General features: G+C 40.4%; 1 pseudogene; it reads right to left on the reverse strand.

The window, feature by feature from the left end:
* Positions 1–8,709, reverse strand: part of LOC137968503 (G2/M phase-specific E3 ubiquitin-protein ligase-like) — a 16,318-nt pseudogene extending 7,609 nt beyond the window's left edge.
* Positions 8,710–15,000: the final 6,291 nt, after the last annotated feature.

A 15,000-nucleotide genomic window follows, 5' to 3' on the forward strand; every position in this document is an offset into this window, starting at 1 on the left:
CAAAAAAATGTCGATAGATCTGTCGGCAGAATCCTCAACTCATCAATGTGCTTAGGTAAACTAGTTATGTTAAGGGAAGCTAATTTAAAACCACGCTCACGCAGGAGGAACGAAAAAGAATCCTCAAGAGAATCTCCCTTCAACATTGAACTATCGATTGTAGAAGACAATGGCAATTCATCAGGAATTCAAATATTTCTAACATAGCCTATAAAATTTGAGCCAAAAACTTTGGTACCGGAAAAATTCAAATGTAAACCACTAGAATTTAAATGTTCAGTTGTTAAGTTTGAATGTGAAATGACATCCCACTCATTCTGATTAGCAAAAGTCTTTAGTATTTTGTTCACCTCCTTGACTTTTGAAGCCAGAGAAAGATCATCAGATGTCGTCAATAAACTTCAAATTGTTACCTTTGTGTTTGGAGACTCCATTTCCACAAGGTTGCCAAGATCAACAATTTTTTCTGCTACATTCCTTGGGTTTGAATTGTTAAGGTCATTAGTTCCCACATGAAGGATTATATGTTCAGGGTGCTGTCTAATTCTTGGCTGAATATAATCAAACATGTCATTGACAGAAGCTCCAGAAAAAGACTTCACGACGATTTTGACTCGCTTACCGTTGGAAACTCGCCAGCCTTGCACGTTTTTTACCAAGGAGTCTCCAGCAGTGACGACAACAGGTCGTTTGGCGGTCATTTAATCCACGTCAGGAGCAGAACTCGACTCGTGTCCTCTTGTATTTTGAGCTACTCGCTGTTCCTGCGATATTTTTTGTTTGCCTTTCTTGTTCTTTTTCCTCGATTGATTTTACACCTGATTTGACACTGCTCACCAGTTGCTCGTCATAATATTGTCATAATATCGCCAGTTGCCTTGTTTTGTTGCAATGTCCCTGACCACCTCACAATACTTCATCAAACACATTAAATGCAGTCACCCATTGATCAATGGAGAAACCATGCCGTTTGGGTTTAAAATGTTCAAGGCAAAGACTAGGCTGATCATGGCTATGAGTGACAGATAATCGATATTTGGACTCCTCCGGTGCTACAGAGAGGAGAGACGCGAAGTCAACGTATTTGTTGGCCCATATCTTTGCCTTGACACGATCTGAGATGCGAGACTCAAGGTCAAAAGTGGCACTGGAAAACGTGTCGTCCGGCTTCTCAGACGCAAAGGTTAGCCTACCCGGAGCCACGGCGTTCGTCAGTTCTGCAATCTCCCTCAAGGCGGCATCTTCAACCACGGTGGGCTGTGGCATGGACGATTACTAATCCTTTGTTTGCCAACTGCGGGAGAGATATTTAGGATGCCGAGGCCGGCTGACTGTAAGGCCCCCAATATCGCGGTGGAAATGATCTCACCCAGGACTGTGGGGCTGAACTGAGGAGTAGGCGTTGTGCTCTCAGGCAAGGACACTGACTGCCCTCTGATCGCTGCTGTTTCACCGCTACCGCAGGTGTGGTACTTTTTGATGACCGGCGCTTAGAGGCTTGTTTATGAAAAATTGAAATTATATTACTCAAGCGTATATCCTATTAAGACGCTGCGAAGCTCAAAATTAGTGGGTGTGCTTCCCTTGCCCTAACTGGCTGGAAGCATGTAAGCCAATGAATCAGCCACAAATAAATCAGGATAAAGAGATCCGAGACATTCAGTAAAGGCTTATGGAAAAGCCAATGAATGTCAAGTACATTTAGAAGCAGGCAACATAACAAAATCAAAAATCCGAGACATTTCAAAAAGGACAGTTGTCCTACTGTATAATGGCCTAAGTGTGTTGGGCACACTATTGCAGTATACCAATAGCCGCCAGGTGATAACACACTAATTACGCCATAAATGTCAAGTGCAATACAATCCGAGACATTTCAAGAGGACTATAAACGTCTTATAATGGCCTGAATGTGTTGGGCACACTAATGTAGTATAACAATAGCCGCCAGGTGATAACACACTAATTACGCCAAAAATGTCAAGTGCAAGTAATTACAAATTCCAATATAATAGCCTGCGAAAACTGTATACATGATAAGGGTACGTATATTGAATATTTTGTGGTACCGCCGATAAATAATCACGAGGGCGACAATGGCTCGTGACGATTGACTTAATCGACGGACACACCCACTAACTTTACAGCCTTCAAAACAGCTCCCCGAATACTACGCGTAAATTTATAGTAACCTTAATTGTTTAGATGGACCCCATCAGGTAAATAAAGGTCTCGTTTGCAGTTCCAGAAACCTCGGTGTCACCAGTAATAACAAAAAGGCAAATGTTCTAGCACTACCTTAAGATATTGATGGAGCAGGCCCACTTTATAATTAAACTCCACTGAGTCCCGTGTACGTCGCCGCAGAACTTGGCCTACTACAACAACTTCAACTGAGTGTATATCATGTAAATCTCAAACTAAATTTTCTAGCTCTGAGCCAACAGTCTCAGGTGCGAGCTTAACAAGATCATTGGACCCAAGCTCTAAAATAATGATCTTGGGAGCAATTTGACGTACTACTTATAAGTCAAACTTACGAAATTTCTCGATTGTGCGCCCCCCAACGCCATGAAAATGAATATCCACAATATCACTAAGGCTGGTAAACGCATGCTTGTGCTGCTTCTTCTGCACGAACGCCGCTAGTCGGTGAACAAAAGAGTGCCCGATTATTAGCACGCGATGTTTAGCCATAGAGGTAGAAAAAAGAGTGGGCACTAACACCAAGGTAAACCAAAGCTTACTGATAGCCAAAATAATGCTAAACACCCTTATTTGAGTAAAAGTTAGGGCTACAAAAGTTGAACTTGCCTGTTTCCAACGAAAGAAAGTGAAGTAAGCCTCAAAAGCTAAACAGCTAACACGATTGGCGCTGGCAGAAAAAGGGGCAAGGGATAGCAGAGGTCACAAATTTGTAGCTCGCTCCGCGTGTGGTGTAGCCCATTATCGTTATGGCTATTAACCTCTGCAGCTTGTACCATAAGATAAGATAAGGCCCCGCCCCTGCATAAAACCCATTATAGCGTCAAGACAATAATGGGCCATTTTTCTCTAGGGAAATTGTGGATGTAAAGCCAGTATTTTGTTAAACCATAAGGCTACATGAAGACATATAGAGTGGTTTTCAATTGAGTGTCAAAAGGTTGGTTGTGGTTGTGGTTTTACTACAGTTTGAGATTGGCTGAGAAGTCTAACTAGTAAGTAACTGGTTCGGTTTTGTTATGCGACACTAAATTGAAAACCACTCTTACAATAATTGTTGCTATCCCTATTCAAATGAACAATTCAAATCAATTCTACTCATATAAATGTGCAACCTTTTTTGTTCAGCTATTACAAGAAATATTACCCTTTTCACTAAAGTCCTGATATCTGGATTAAAAATGTCATCATCTATTGGCAATATGGCTGTGACATCAGGAGTACATAGATAGTTGTATACCCAGTGGGCTAAAAAGGCAGGTGGTGGACCCTCCTGGAGAATTGACATACCGTAAATGATCTAATAAATGCCAGGGTTTGTACGCGTCTTGAAAACCCTTGAAAACCCTTGAATTTTGAGAGTACATTTTCAAGGCCTTCAAAGTCTTTGAAAATCTCTGCTCTTCATTCCTGGTCCTTGAAAGTCCTTGAATTTGTTCTGACCCACATTTTTAATCTTTGAAAACTTCAGTTAAAGTGATCAGCCACTCAAGTCACGTCATATAAACGTGGCGAGCTGTGGGGTCGAGAATGATTACCAGTGCCTTTGCATTTTTTTCAGGCATGTACGATATGGAAAATGAGCAAGAATTGTATTGTCAGACTATTTCCATGCGTAAATTCTTTGACATAAATAAAAAAGAGGTCCTTGAAATTTCAAAAGTTGGCCCTTGAAAGTCCTTGATAAGTCCTTGAATTTTTGGTCTAAAAATGTGTACGAACCCTGAAACGCCCACTCTCAAATAAACCCCCCGTATCTAATAGACGCTCCCCTTGAGGTGTATAGTTTGTATTAGACGCCCCTCTCTAATAAACGCCACTTGTCTACTAGACGCCCCCCCCCCCTTCCCCCACCCCACCCCCCAAGAATCGCATCAAAAATAAAGAAAACTCTCAGAAAATCACGCAATTTATTTAGCTTTCTTCATGTTTGACCAACCATGGCTTGCAAACAGCATCTTGTTCGATGTCTAGTTCAAAGTACGGATAGCGCTCTTTTATCTTGACTCAATATGTCAGCAACTTTCTTTCGGTTTGTCCTAGCTCGGTAACATCCAGGAATGACACTTCATGTTTTCGTTTTCCACAAACTTTGACAGTGAGAGAGTTTGTTTCTGAAGCAGCCAGAAAACCAGCAAGCACCCTTGACAGCTCGATAGGGACATGCCCTGTTAAATCCAAATTTCCTTCGTCGGGTGATTCTTTGTACACACCAACAGCATGAAGATCATACTCTTTTGCCTCCTCGCGGTTATCTTTCTTGCAGATTAAAACCCTAGAATTGGGGTCCACGTCACCTTGTATACATGATGTCCACGTATCGCTGCCTTAAACTTCATTTCATAGGACATGGAGAAACTAAAATTGCAGTCTGTCCTGGCCATGCTGCAAATCTTCCAAGTGTTATTGACCCTGGTTGACCTTGATCTCTTTTTTTCGTTGGACTTTGATCACAAGCAAAGCATGTCTTGATTGACAAGTGACAGCCGTGTGGTACCACGCACTGTACACGACCTTTACACGTGATTGAACAGCCGACCTTGTACATACCGGCAGGCTAGTACTGTCTACGGTAACTCTTTAAGCTCATATTTTTTAGTTGTTGTTTGGCATCATGTCTACTTCTCATGATGCAGCTACCTCGCACAAAGGAGAGAAGAAGCAAAGCTTTACCATGTCATTTAAATGCGAGGTGATAGAATACGCAGAAAGGGAATCTACAGTACTGTGCAAAAAGAATGCAAACGAATTTCGTTGAATTTCGGTTATTGCTCTCTCGAAAGTTCGCCGAAATTTCGGTGGGAAAGGTGTGATTTTTCAGGCGAAATTTCGAAGAAAAGATGAGCCATACGAAAATTCGAACGCAGGACACAAATTCAGCAACGAAATTTCGCTTGGAGTTCGTTCGTAATGAAATGAAAATTCGCAAATCCAACAACGAAATTTCAGTTGGAGTTTGTACGTACTGAAACAAAAATTCGCAAATCCAACAACAAAATTTCGGTTTTCTGCTCGCGCCTGTGACGCAATTTTTTCTAATTTTTTGGTCGCGTCGCTAGCGTGCGATGAAAATCGCAATTGTATCCACTCCTGAACTGGCGATGCGACAGCAGAAAAAAGCCGTTGAAAAAAAAAAAACGTGAGAAATCGATTTAGTTCAATTTGTCGCAATTTTTCCAGTTGTCGCGTCGGCAATGCAAGGGTGGCTACACTTGCGATTTTTATTGCGCGCTGGCGACGTGACAAAATTTCAAAAAATCGCATGACCGTCGCGAGCAAAATTGCACGTTTAGCCCCGGCCTAAAACGAAATTTCGTAAAGTGTTGGTTAGCGTTTCGCATTTTATTGTATGAATGGAATCAACAACTGTACTCTTCTCTCAACCTAGAGTGTAATTTGCAATGGTATTTTGGCAACTGTGAATGAGAGTAAGGAAGTTTCCAGTTTTTAATAGGTGCATTCCCGAGCATTATCTTCTCTACCATCAATAAGAATTTTAAAATCCAGAGACTTTTGCTGAAAGCTCTCGTAAGCGACCACGCTCTATTGTTTTTAATTTTGGTCTCTTGCGAAAATCGGCTCATGTAAGCGACCGGCTCTTGTTGCAACCACTCTCACAAATTCCCTGCTTGGTCACTTATGAGGGTTTCGACTGGCCTTTTTCGTACGCTAACTTAAAAGGCAAATGCTCGCTGCGAACTTTCAATATTTCGCTATGCCACGACGAAATTTCGCTATGTCCCAACGAAATTTCGCTATGTCACCACGAAATTTCGCTATGTCACGATGAAATTTCGCTATGTCGCGACGAAATTTCGCTTGAATATTCGCGCGGCCATTGCGAATTTTCGTTTTGATTGAAACAATAGGCTTTTCGAAAATTCGACAAAGTTCGAATGAAATTTCGTTTCGCCCGAAATTTCGTTATATTTCGTCGAAAAGTAGCGAAAAGCGCGAAATTCGTTTGCATTCTTTTTGCACAGTACTGTAACCAAGCAGCGGCCAAAAAATATAAGGTTGAAGTTAAGTGTAACCGCGAGTGGCGCCAAAACAAACAGTCAATCAAGGAATTGAAAGAAAAACACAAAGGGCAAGGAAGGGAAAGGCTTGAAGGAGGTAGACGAAAGGTTATCGATGATAACCTTGATGAGATAATCCTTGAATGGATTCACGGTCGAAGAGCAAATGGCCTCAGAGTTTCTAGCAAAGTTATAAATGGTAAAGGCAAAACACTTGTACGAAGAAAGATGTCCAGAACATGAACAAGACTTGTTCAAGGCGACCGAAGGCTGGCTTCAGACGTTTATGCTGCGAAATGGGCTTTTACTGAGAAGAAAGACAGCTACTGCCCAGCAAGATCCACTTTGAGTTATCGATAAACTGATATCCTATATCCTTCATGTTCGCCGCCTTTCGCAACAACGCAACTATCAGCCTCCTTGTATTATAGCTATGGATGAAACGCCTGTATGGGATGATATGGTCTCCGACACTACTGTCGATAAAGTAGGAGCTACATTTGAAGACGACAGGACATGGAAAAGTCATGGTCACAGTATGCTTATCTGCTCGAGCTGACGGAACAAAATTAAAACCATTTATTGTGTTTCGTGGCGCGAAGCAAGAGTCGAAGAAGCTAAACGAAGATTATAAGCATAAATGCATTGTAGCCACATCAGCCAATGCGTGGATGAATGAAGAATTAACCCTGAACTGGGTGAGAAGCGTTCTTGGAGCGTTTTCCTTTAAAAGACGCCTACTGGCATGGGATTCGTACGAATGTCACATGATGCAAAGCGTAAAGGAAGCACTTTCCAGAATCAATGTTGACCAGGTCATCATCCCCGGTGGTTGTACAAAGTATGTACAGGCGCCAGATATAAGCTGGAACAAACCGTTCAAGGCATTAGCTGCTGAGCAGTACGATAAATGGATGGCTAGTGGTGTTCAAGAATACACAGAAGCTGGAAATATGCGGCCACCATCAAGAAAGACCATCGTGGAATGTGTATTGACCGCCTGGTCTCGGCTATCTGCACATGTCATTTCAAAGTCATTCAAGTCATGTGCGTTAAATCTGGCAGTTGATGGAACAGAAGATTCAATGATTCATTGCCTCAAGAAAGGACAACCTTGCGAAGTGGGATCAGACCACCTCCAAGCACAACTCTCCGAATTGGATGAGCCCAACCTCCCAAACCCTTTCATTGTCATCACGGATTCGAATATAGAAGAGGCCAACGATGCCAACTTGTCAGTTGCAATTGACCCAGATGACAATGATGACATTGATGTCGAATTATAAACAATATCAAATTAGTATTATAATCTCTAGGCTGAGTTACATTCAGTAGCGCATATCAAAGTTGTCTCATGCTCACAAACTTGTTAACGTTAAATTGAAATAAATGCCCCTCTCTAATAAACGCCTCATATCTATTAAACACCCCCCCTAGAACCCCTAAAATTTAATAGACGCCCTGGGCGTTTATTAGATCATTTATGGTAACCATGACTTGCCCAACAACTTTGAAGGAGCCATTCTCTACAGCCTCAACATGGGGTCCCGGTGACAGACCACTAATTTCAGTGCCCTCGAATAGGTTTGTCTGAATGGCAGTCATAAATGCTGCAGAAAACAATGTTAAAAAAGATTTCAGGGAAATGGATATCAATTAATAATGGGAATTATATGCTCATAAAGTGAACATATTGACAATACACACACATATGCGTTCCTAATATTTTACGTGGAAAGTAATATAATTCTTTCTGTCCTATTTGTATCTTTACGGTAACTGAGTTGCAGCCACTCATAGGGAGTTTTCTCAGATGTCACACTGACCAGAAAACCACCTTTGCTGACCTGTCATTGTCAGGGCCAATAATAACAAATTTGCATCTATGATTACAATAATGCTGTTCATGGTAAAGTACTTTCAGCCAGTCACTTCCTATTCAAGCAGGAGTAGAAATTATCATTAGTAGATCATTAGTTAGGAAGGACTTCTGGATAGCCTATTTCATACAAGTGTCCTGGAGGCAACTTGACCGAGTGGTTTTGGGCGCTGGATTGAAAATCTGGAGGTTCCTGGTTCAAATCCTCCACCTTAACTCCTTGACCATGTTGTGTAAATAGCCAACTGGTCAGCCTTCCACCAGTTGGGATTCCTAACAGTTTATGTTCTATGTGGAAGGTTTGTTTACTTATTTACAGTGTGCCAAGTTAGCACAACAGTGCTAAATACATTAATAATAATAATAATAATAACTATTATTATTATTATTATTATTATTATTATTTACTTTATCAAAAGATTGTAGGGGTTGGCACCCTCCCTATAGTTTTGAATGCTCACATTTCAGATCCTGGTTTAGAACCCAATATCTTACCAGATGAAAACTCCTTTCGGAGCCCTCCAGTGTCTATCCCTGACTCTCCAAAGAACTGCACTCTCAAGAGGCCCAACAAACGTTTTTTCCGTCGTAACTGCCTAATGCCATTCAGCAAAAGATCCTGCCTTCTTACTCTATCCTCAATTCGCTCATGCTGTTTTACTTTCATGTATAGCATTCTTAAGACATGTTCTCTTAAAAGTTAAAATCATATTGAGCAGAGGTACATAAACAACTATTGCATTACTTCAGGAGGAAATTGCAATTTAGCATTTCACAAACAAACAGATTTGAATGAAATAAATGTATCCATATTGTATATAAATGGGGTAATGCGTAGTTCCATAAATTATCCATACCTCCCCTACACAGAGAATTTTTCCTAAGGAACCCCGTCCCCTGCTCCTCTGGAAATTCCAATTAAGCTTCATACTGCACGTCATTTCCTTAACGTTTTTGACCTTGGAGACCCCTGCCACCACCCATGTATTTCAAATCCCTTTCTATAGGGGAGGGGTATGGTAACAGTGAAAATAATTGTCCAAGCTTTTAATATGTTTGTTTTCACAGGTGAGGTGGCATCTTAATTCCCCTCCCTTTCTCCCGGTTTGGATTACATACCTACGAATGCCATCAATTTGTTCACTGCTTGAGTCAGCACCTAAAAGTTTTTCAGCAGCTTCATTCCTTGAGCTGTTATTTTCAAGGGCTAGGGCAATTTCCTCCTCAGAGTTACTTGGGAAGGTTTCTTTCAAAGCTTCGAGATCACTTGCTTCTGTACGTAGTCAAATGTAATCAGCGTAATCAATCATTCACATAGCATTGTCACATCAAATCGAGGCTGCATGTTTGATAACTTCCGTACGGATTGACGAGTCTTTTCAAAGGGGTGGAGTGGGGGCAGGAAAGGAAATCCTCAAAAAATTTGACCCCTGGCTGGTATCTTAAATGTATCCGAATTCCTTTAGCTAACTTACATCAAAGATTAACAAAATGGAACAACAATTAAAATGAGATTGAAAAATGAGAGTTGCCTACCAGTTCTTTCATCTGAGGTACCAGGTTCACTAGCATCCCAAGGACACCTTTCCATTTCCCTAATTTCCTTTTCGTCATTACCATCATCTGAGCTCCCAGTTACGTCTCTTTTCAACTCTCTTTTCGAACAAGCACCAGACAAAAAATCGCACAAATGCGATTCTTTGGCAGGCTTACCGGTGGCTTCGCTGTCGCTTTTATCCAGCATGTCTGTGAAGTTGTCGACAGGGATTAAGTAGAATGTCAAACGCTTAAACTCTTTGCCGATTGCTTGCTTATATGTGGAAAGTTGAAACTTATTGTTTGTCCCGGGAATATGAACCACTTCTCGGAAGTCGGGATATACCAAAGAGTACTGAAGCCTATCGTCGAATGACTGATCGAAGCTTGCATGTTTGGCTTTTGCTTTCTGCAGTATCTCCTCTTTGTTGGCTAGGGAGTTGACGGTGATAATCTGAGTCTTGCCACAACGAAGTTTAATTACTCCGTCTTTTTGTGCTGCTAAACCAACTTTGATTTCAACATTTGTCGATTTCTGTGCCAATTGCTTGCCCTTGGAATGGCCTGGATGGTTCCCTCGCATTTTCTTCCTGGGGGGCTTAAAACCACTCTGACGATCCTCTTCTCGCTTTGCATAAAATTCGTCAAACCATAGAGTACATTCAGAGGGCTGCAGTTGCTCCACACTTGAAGATGGACTTATGGCTTGACTGATCTCGCGCTCTGTTCGAGAGGAACCAAGCATTCGGGACACCTCTTCACGGACTGCTGCATGAATTTCGTTGCAAACATAATTAGACGCCATCTTGAATGTAACCCCAAGGAAAAAGCGCGCAAGCTTGGGCTTACTACTCGGTCCGAGGCCTTCACTCTCAATTGCGCACGCATAGATTGTCCCTTTCATTTGCGGCCTGCCTTAGCTTTTGTTTGCAGTGAAATATTTTCTACATGTTTAGGTATGGTTTGCTTTAATTTCCAGTGTGCGGTTAAATTTTTTTACTTTAATGAGTAGTGGCGTTTATATTTTCGGCGTGCCGAAGCATTTTGTCTGCAGTGAATTGTTTTCACTTGATTTGGGGTGTGCGTTTTGCTTTCAGTTGCATGAACTGTAACATTTCTTTTATTCGGGGTGTAGCATTACGCATTATTGTGTAGGAGTGCTTTCGATTTTTCATTGGCAGTGTGGGTTTAATTTTATTCGTAGTGTATTTGATTTAGTTTGCAGTAGTATATTTTTGTAATTTGTGTTTTTTTTGGTTTGTAGCGCTGTCCCTAATGAGCCACCGTATTTATTGTTATTTTACTGTCTCAAAAGTTAAAGTAACAGTCAAAAAGGGGCTACATTGTAAGTCATGCTTTTAGCCAACCTTGCTGAGTGACATTGATTATCAAAACTTGTGTAATGTGTTTGCCTCAAGTGCTAACAACTACTGAAAAGGAAAGTATGGCTGGGAAAAGGCCTCATGTTTCACAAACGTAGTGTGACTTCTGTGACAAAGGGTTCACAACCCAATACTCTACAAAGTTAACAATAAATTTCAGTTGTAAAACCAGAAACATTGCAAACTAATTGCTTACATGGATCACAGCTTGTTCGAACCCAAAATTCCTGAAAATTCTGTCGCATCATACTAAGACTTCATTTGCTTATTGATTGATACAAAACTCTGACAGGCTGGTGGTCTGGATCAGAGAAGTGACACCAATTATTGAACTAACATTAATTGTCACTATCAGAGTCAGAAGAAAAATCAAAGTAACCAATAAAATTATTGACCTGTTCAGGGTAGCATGGGATGTTTTGGTGTCAATACCTGCTCAATTTCATTGAAAATTTCTTGAAAAACCTCAAGAATCTTGACTGCATGCAATGTGGAAAAGACAGGAAATGAAGTCATCATGTCCTCAACTGTAAAAGGTTTTGAACAATTTTCAAAGTTCACATGCATCTTCATCAAATAGCACTCCACCACTACCAACTAGAGTTTCCCTTAATTGCAATAATGCCTCATTAAAGGTTATTTACATTTTGTAGCGACACACAGGTCAAAGCCAGAGATTGCCCTTCCTTAATCTGGTCTTCCATCAGGCTTTTCCACAGGCAAATAACTAAAATCACACTGTTTGGATGAAATCCTTCTGAAATCTTCTTCGGTTCGATCACCGTGGAGAACAGCCGAAAACATCCCTTCCTTCCAGTAAACAATTCACAGCTATTTTCTGCTCTTCTTTTAGTTCAAAATTGAGTCAGAATTGACCAAAAGCTTGAGGAACGCTCCTTGAACAAAGTCTGCACACGCCATCTTGTTTTGTGAAATGCACCATTGCACTGGTTTTTGTAACCTGTCATTTTTAACCAATGAGATCGCTGCGTTCGTCAGCGAACGCAGGGAATTCAAAACTCAATAGCTCACGTGCAGGCTCACTTTTCCTCGCCCCATTCTTCTCTCCGTCGCCCTTTTGCGTATTCCTGTGCCTACAAGTGCTTACAAGTGAGCCTGTTCGCAGGCTATCTGGCTCCTTCAGAGATTTCTGATCACCTTCCCCAGCCAAACACTCTGGTCTATCACAAACGACCACTGAAAATTTCAGTGTGGCTAAAAATGTGATATTGAGTCGTGATTGGTAGTAGTTGAAATGTCAAATTTTATGAAAAATCAAAAGAAATGCATCTTCCAGTCAACTTTCAGCACTGCCTTAATGCTGATGTATAGTAACAATTAGCGTAATTTCTGGCCGATTACCCGCCGGTAATGTGTTGATTTTTACGCAAACAGTTGTTGTTGCTAGTTATAGAAAGGTGCGGCTAATGTGTTATATAATTTTGAAATCTTCTGGTATAGTTTTAAATATAAAAATTATTAAAGAAACTGTTCCTGAAAAACTGTGTATTGCCTCATTTTTTTAGCTTTGATTGCCTAATAGACTCTCATGCTCTCGATGAAAACTGATGCAAGGTGAAAACATATCAGCAAACATCATTGGCAAACAAAATCTTTTATCACGTGTGTGCTACTACTTTGTTACCTTCCTGATTTCACAGCTTGTTTCTTTGAAAATAAAAGCATTATTCACCAACTGGAATATAAACTCAGAAAGCAAAACAATAATACTGTGAAATAGCAGGCTTCCCACACAAAAAAACTATGCTGACATGTTTATTTCATGGTGCTGCTGCCGCCCACATAAATAATATGACGTGACATAAAAGGTGATTGTCGGCAGGCGTGTAAACAAACATTCACAGGCAAAATTAAAAAATACTCCTTGCAAGCACTGCAGGTAGAGAGTATTTTCCCACCTCAAGCAATTTGTTTGAGTCAGTAGAGAGAGACCGATTTTAGAGAGAGATCGATTTTTTTAGAACGGATTTTTACAAGCGGTATCATTCAATGGAAGATCAAAAACATTAGACGTGAAAACTTACCAATTACATGCTAAAGGATATTTTGTTAACAAAAGCAATGCATGGAGTTTTAATTTGCTTCAAAACGTTATGAATAGGTAATTGCCTGAATGAGAAATACACGCCTTGATCATTTACGATAAATCTACACTTGTATGGGCTGTCGTCACTCCAACTTTGTGAGTTTGAGAATTTCTTTTGTTTTCGGGTGTGGGTTATCTGCTAGTGTGGGTAATCTGTTGAAATTTTTTTCTTGTTATCGCAGAAAAAATAACCCATGTGGGTAATCTGTCGTGCGAGTAAACGGCCAGAAATTACGATAATAAAGGCTGTTTGTCTATACATGTATGTACACTACTACCTTTTCAAGTTTTGTATTGTCGTATTGAAAAGGGGAAGATTTCTTTACAGGACATTCTCAAAGACCAAAGCCAACACAAAGCAGTCTCATGGGAGACTGGTTGCCTTTTCTAAAAAACACAGCAATCACGCATCTCTTGCTCGAGTTTATCTTAAAAGTCAATTGCTTGCACTTTGTGAAGCACATGGAAATCCCCTGTCTGTAAGACCAATGAAGCAAGTCTTAGCTCAAACCCTTTTTGAAGCTATTGCAAACAATCCGATTGTGCCCTTCAGAGCGACTTTAGACAACAGGATCTCTCAGAGTGATAGACAGGTCTGAGAGTGATGGAAACATCAGAATACATCTTTCGAGAGGTAACCTATTTCTGATAATGTTGACACTCATTCTCTTTTCCTCATCAGATAAAGGTATTAATAGTGTAATACATGGAATAATTACTATGCCCTCATAATTTTACGAAACAAGACAAGCAGTCACTGAGAAGGAATGATTGTCTCACTGAGAACCTGCTATTGAAAGCCTTGTCTCGTTTTCATTACTGTGGCATGATGCATTGCTCTTAGGGCTACAGTGTGTAATAGTAGTCTGTCCAAGTCAAATGAAGTCAAATCCCACCGCGTGAAAAAAGGTAACATCCAACCTAGGCCAATAATTGTTAGATTTTCCAATTATTATAGTAAAGAAAGAATGTATCACAATCGTCGTAAGCTGTGCAGAGCAAACGTTCGAGAGTCTTTGCGAGGCGCAGAAAGAGTGTACATAAACGAAAATCTGACGGCTCAAAGGGAAAGTTTATTCAAGAAAGTGCGAGATAAGAAGCGTCTTCACGAAGATTGGCGAGTTTGGACTCTGGACGGAAAGATTTACGTCAAAACAGATCCCGCTAGCACCGAAATAATAAAAATTCAACATCTTAAAGATCTTGATAAGCTTTAGACCTCAAGTATGTGTAATATTTATATTATTCATTTCGTTACGTCTTCCCTGCCTGCAAGATATTGGTTCAACTATATTGTTTTTATTTTTCCTTTTGTGTATCTCAACTATCTAGTCATGTTTTTTTTTTCTCTCTCTCGATTACGATCTTGGGTTAGAAATTTGCATTTGATTGTTGGTTGAACTGTTTAATCCCAGGAGAAAGAACTATTTTTTACCGTGTGATTGTTGTCGATATAGTGTATATAGTCCATGTGTGTTTTTTTGAAGCATAGCTTGTTTGTAATTAACCTTTCTTGTTTTTCAGTCTTCTAGCCGTTAATTCTAGCTTATTATTGTTGCTGTGCTGTTGTTCTTTTTTTTCGTGTAGGTTGGTATGTCTAGTCTTTTGAAAATAATTAGTCTTAATGTTAGGGGTTTGCCTAATCAAATCAAACGGAGAGGAATCTTCTCATTTTTAAAGAACCAAAAGGCGACACTATATTGTCTTCAGGAAACTTTTTCTCAGGAAAAGGATGGGAATATCTGGTCTGAGGAATGGGGAGGACAAACTTTATTTGCTCATGGGTCGGAACACTCTAGGGGTGTATGTATCCTTCTGAAATCTAACGCTCATCTCAGTCTTCATATTATTTCCATTGATCCAAATGGTAGA

The sequence above is a fragment of the Montipora foliosa genome, chromosome 8 (assembly GCF_036669935.1).
Source record: "Montipora foliosa isolate CH-2021 chromosome 8, ASM3666993v2, whole genome shotgun sequence".
Classification (NCBI taxonomy): Eukaryota; Metazoa; Cnidaria; class Anthozoa; order Scleractinia; family Acroporidae; genus Montipora; species Montipora foliosa.